The sequence below is a fragment of the Apodemus sylvaticus genome, chromosome 4 (assembly GCF_947179515.1).
Source record: "Apodemus sylvaticus chromosome 4, mApoSyl1.1, whole genome shotgun sequence".
In the NCBI taxonomy this organism is placed as follows: domain Eukaryota; kingdom Metazoa; phylum Chordata; class Mammalia; order Rodentia; family Muridae; genus Apodemus; species Apodemus sylvaticus.
In genome coordinates this window covers 131421710-131427709 of record NC_067475.1, presented here as the reverse complement: position 1 = coordinate 131427709, position 6000 = coordinate 131421710, and positions in this window count along the sequence as shown.

Genomic DNA, 6000 nt, shown 5'->3' with positions numbered 1-6000 from the left:
TTCAAGTTCATGAGTAGCAGAGACACAGGCAGTTTGTAGAGTAATGGAAGATGGAGACAGAAGAAGAGGGTGGAGGGGAGAGATAGTGAGATTTACATGTATGGAGCAGATCCATGGGAATGGCATGCACACATGTGTCTTTTATATGTGACATATATAAAGCATTATGACCAAGACTGATCCACATGGTAAAGCAACAAAGCACAGGAAATTATTTTAAATGACTGAAAAGTACATCAGCTAGTTGCAAGAGCTTGCATTTCCAAGCCAATATTATTATTAGAAATAAACAGCTTTTTCCCATGAGATCTTACTGATTATATAGTAAGTTATGTGTTGCTCAGCTATTATTTATTTTAAAATATTTGTCTAATCAAAAATAATTATTATATTAGATAACCATTAACAAGTCTTAAACAGAGCAAATTATCAAGAATTAATGTGCTCTCCACATGCACATGTTCTGTCCCCTATACTTTCAGTATGTCTCTGTGCATCCTCAAAACTGCTTTGGAGAGCCAGCTACATAATCCTAGTTCTTTATCCTCATATTTGAAGGTTCTCTTCAAAGGGATATCTTTTCATGTAACTTCTGCTTTGTAATCACTTTTATTAATTTATCATTGGTGTACATTTGTGTGTGTTTGTATGTGTGTGTGTAGTCATGTGTGTATTGTGCTTAGGATAAAACTCATACCCACACATACTACAAAGTAGTTTTGCCATTGACTTACACACATAGGTATTAAATAATTATTAAACAATTATTTTCAGGATAATAGGTTATGTCTAGCGGCTAGAAGACAATACATAAAAGCTCTGGGAAAGAGATGGCTTATGAAGTAGTTTTGTTTGGGCTTGGTTCAAGGTTGTTTCTGGATAATAAGTGTGCATTTGTGCAATATTTGTTATTTAAAGGATTGTTTCCTAGATACTGACAATGCTTATATGAAACAGTGTATGGAGAGAGTACTCACTCATCTTTTGTTTGTTTTGTTTTTTAATTTTCCAATTTTGTCTTTTGTTTTTTAATAGCTGCTATTAATCCTCATTTACCTAAAACTGTGCACACGCTGTGCATGAAAGTAAGGGTGTGAAATGATGGAAGCCTAGATGGGGAGGAAGCAAATAGTTGTGCCCTATGTCAACCACCATCTCTGCCTGTCTGCTGCCATAATGAAAGGAAAATCAGGATGCTGAGCTCCTGTAGCCATGGCTACGCAGTCTTCCTTTATCATACACAACCTGTGACAGTTATGATTCTATACCAAGTACCCCATAGTTAATTTTGTGATAAATATGGTAGACGGACAGTCTTCTAAAGTTATTTCAAGGGAAGAAAACAGGATGTTTATTCTATATTAGAGTTGCCATTACAGATTGCAGATTATTAGTAATGATTAGACATTAACTCATTTTGTAATCATGAGTTCCAACATTATTTTATACCATTCTTCTCTGTACTTTTCACAGCCTTTATGTGTAACCGCAACAAACATCGATACAGTGAATGATACCAATGATGAGAATGTCTGTAAGTTATTTTCAAGTTACTTGGGGCCAAAATTGAAATTTGTTTTGGAGATCCACATATGTGTAAATGTTTATGCATGTAAGTTATACAGATGAAACTTAATCATGATAAATTTACAAATCACGTGTTACAGTCTTCTCCTTTTAGAACTAAAGGCATCTAAAATATAATAATAGTCTTGAGAGGGAATTTTGTCTTGAATTTCTTGTCTACATTTCCATAAAAATGAAACTCATAGACCAATGGCATTGAGCTATACTTTTACTATCACTAGGCAATAAAGATGCATTGGAATAAAGTGAGATTAATTGGTCATATGCACACAACTTCTTTAGAGGATGTTAATCTTAAAGGTAATAACATCTTTTTTCTCTTTCTTTATTCTCTCTCTCTCTCTCTCTCTCTCTCTCTCTCTCTCTCTCTCTCTCTCTCTCTCCATTACAATTTTATTGCACTTCTTTTATGGTATATGTTTCCTCTCCTCTCCCATTCCTTCTTGCTTTCATTTCCTGTGTGTGGAGGTTTAAGTTTACATGTTCTAGTGTGCGGTTGGTTTTTTAATCTTTAATAAATGTCTTTAATAAATGTATTTGTGTATTTCTTTCTATATTCTTTCTGCATAAATATCTATATATTGAGTCTTTCCATTTTTAAATGTGCATGTGTATTTTGCTCTCTGTGTGTGTGTGTGTGTATGTGTGTGTGTGTATGTGCGTGTGTGTGTGTGTGTCTGTTGGGGTATGGGGGTGTGGAGTGGAGTATTTCTCTGTATATGTGTATGTCCCTCTATATTACATCCTATGAGTTTGTATGATAACTCTCTGAGTGTCAGTCATTTTCTCTATCTCTATTACTCTTTCTCTGTCTTTATCACTCTTTCCTCTTTGTGTATGTTTGGGTGGGTGGAAGTATGAGTGTCTACTTGAATGAATTTTTGTCCTCTAGCTTAATACGTAAGAACTCTATGGCACAATTCCTTGATTTTAATCATGAATTAACAAGAAAGTAGAATTAATGATAATTCCACTTAGAACACATTATTATTTTTGTCACTCCTGGAGGATGCTAACTACTTCAACAGAATGTTCTATCTATGTGATTGTTTCAAATTCATAAATGTGAATGCGATAATTATATTGTAGAACTTTTTTCAGTATCTGGCCTATTTTCCACGTTAGACACATCTTCATCCTTTCTACAGATTGGAGAAATGAAAGCCAATGCTTGAGTGTGCTCCTAGGCACCCTCAAAGCCTCTCTGTTTTTTGTCTATTTTTCCTCATTGTTTCTGAAATTATCATAACTTTCAAATGTCTCTTTATCAAGTCATCAAAATCACTGTGAGATATGACTCTCTGGGTACTAGGTTTTGTGCTCATGTCAAATCAATGTTCAATATTCCATTGACAGACTGGAGAGGCTATGTGAGTCATTTTATAATAATATTGGTTCTGGTTAGTTTTAGTGGATCAAAAGACCAAGGTTCCCTCAGAGAAGAAAGGCAAGTACCTCAGGGGTTTCTCCTGAAATCAAAGGAGTCTCCCGATGACTCAAACCTGTGGTCAGAAGACATGTCATTCGAGGATGTGGAGAAAGAAGAACACTCCTCCGCTGCTGGTGGGATGGTAAGATGGTACAACCACTATGGAATTCAGTCTAGAGGTTCCTCAGAAAACTGGACATGACACTTCCGAAGGACCCTGCTATACCTTTCCTGGGCATATACCCAGATGATTCTCCGGCATGCAATAAGGACAGATGCTCCATTATGTTCATGGCAGCCTTATTTATAATAGCCAGAAGCTGGAAAGAACCCAGATGTCCCTCAATGGAGGAATGGATATAGAAAATGTGGTATATTTACACAATGGAATACTACTCAGCAATTAAAAACAATGAATTCATGAAATTTTTAGGCAAATGGTTTGAACTGGAAAATATCATCCTAAGTGAGGTAACCCAATAGCAAAAGAATACAAATGGAATATAATCTCTGACAAGTGGATATTGATTAGCTCAGAAGCTCTGAATACCCAAGGCACAATTAGTATAACAAATGACTCCCATGAAGAAGTAATGAGAGAGCCCTGATCCTGGAAAGGCTTGATCTAGCATTGTAGGGGAGTAACAGGACAGAGAAAAAGGAGGGAGGTGATTGGAGAATGGGTGGAGAGAAGAAGGCTTATGGGACATAGGGGAGAGGGGAACTCGGAAAGGGGAAATCATTTGGAATGTAAACAAAGAATATAGAAAATAAAAATAAATAAATTTACAAAACGAAGACATGCCATTAGTACTGGTCTGAATAATTTTCCTGCTAGAGAGCTGGAAATTATAAGTAAAGAAAATCAAAAAGTGGGGTACGGAGCTAAACAAAGAATTTTCACATGAAGAACTTCGGAGAGCTGAGAAACACCTTAAGAAATGTTCAACATCATTATAATCATTAGGGAAATGCAAATCAAAACAACCCTGAGATTTCACCTCACACCAGTCAGAATGGCTAAGGTCAAAAACTCAGGAGGCAGCAGGTGTTGGCGAGGATGTGGAGAAAGAGGAACACTCCTCCACTGCTGGTGGGATTGCAAGATGGTACAACCACTCTGGAAATCAGTCTGGCAGTTCCTCAGAAAACTTGGCATGTCACTTCCTGAGGACCCTGTTATACCACTCCTGGGCATATATCCAGAGGATTCTTCAGCATGCAATAAGGACACATGCTCCACTATGTTCATAGCAGCCCTATTTGTAGTAGCCAGAAGCTGGAAAGAACCTAGGTGTCCTTCAACGGAGGAATGGATACAAAAAATGTGGTATATTTACACAATGGAGTACTATTCAGCCATTAGAAACAATGAATTCATGAAATTCTTAGACAAATGGATGGAGCTGGAGAACATCATACTAAGTGAGGTAACCTAGTCTCAAAAGATCAATCATGGTATGCACTCACTGATAAGTGGATATTAGCCTAGAAACTTTAAATACCCAGGACATAATTCACAAATTAAATGATGTCCAAAAAGAGAGGAGGAGTGGCCCCTGGTTCTGGAAAGACTCAGTGCAAGAGTATAGGGGAATTCCAGAACAGGGAAATGGAAAGGGGTGGATGGAAGAACAGGGGGACGGAAAAGGGCTTATGGGATTTGTGAGGAGTGGGGACCCAGAAAAGTGGAAATAATTTGAAATGTAAATAAAAATATATCAATAAAAAAAGTTTATTTTAACAGAGAAAAAAAAAAAAGAAAATTACCAGATTCTTCAAGACTCTACTGTCAGGTTATTTGTAACAATTGGTTCTTTTTGGCTCTCAGAACAGTGTAGATTACCAGCTGTGGTTCTGTTGTGGCCATGAGGAAGCTTCAAGTGGACTCCAAGTTAAATACCAGGGAAATCTAAGGAAGGACTAACTGAGTTCAGTGGTCTAACCCTGAAATCTCAGACTTTCATTATTTAGTCTTGAATATAAGAACACACTAAAACAAAACAACTAAACAATATATCAATCATTTAACTCATAATTAATAACTTATACATTCAGGCACATGATAACCTCATTATGAAAGTATCTGAGTTCTGACAAAAATATAAAAGAAACTTCTGTGTTTTCCATGTGAGAAACATAATTTTCCTAAAAAGAGAAACAAAAACAAATTATGGATATATTTTTTCTGAAAAAAAAACTGAAATAAAAATCATTTGGTAATCATTACAGAAAATCCTAAAAGCAAAAGAAAATTTTCAATGATTCCCAACACCCATGTGGTAGCTCATAGGCACCCATTACTCCGATTTCAGGGTATTAAACTCCCTGCTCTGACATGCTCAGGTATCAGGCTTAATATGGCACAAAGATATACATCAGGGCAAAAGAGTTGCAAGCAGAAACACGTCTAAAAGTAAAACAAAAACTCTGTCCAAGAACAATTCAGTCTCTTTAAAGAAACTGTAGTCACAAGACTTATGTGTGTAAAGATTTCTCTTAAGCAGTAAGAAATTCAGCAACATTAAAAAATATTCTGTTTATTTCAAATTATGGAGATTCTGTTTTGTAAGGAAAATTGTAAACGTAACCATATCTCCAAGTCCATGTGAAATATGCAGTTCACATCTCCTTATGATCAGCATTTCCCCCACTGAATGAGATCATATTCAGATTAGCGGAGAATTCTTGATGGACTCACCTGCTATTCCTTCTATTACCATTATTTTGTTTCTCTCTAAATAAACAATTGTCAAATGAATAATAAAAATGAAATGATCAGAATCATTTGGATAAGATGTAAAATTCTGAAATCATCAAGTGTGATTGCAAAGGTGATCTTTTGAAAGATAACGAGTAATGTGATGTGCTAGCTTATAAAGTGACATACAGACAAGTGAGAGTAAAAATGGCTTTTGGAGATCAGAGTACATGGTTATTCCAAATTTATCATGTATCATGAAAAGAATCTGTAGTGATATCCT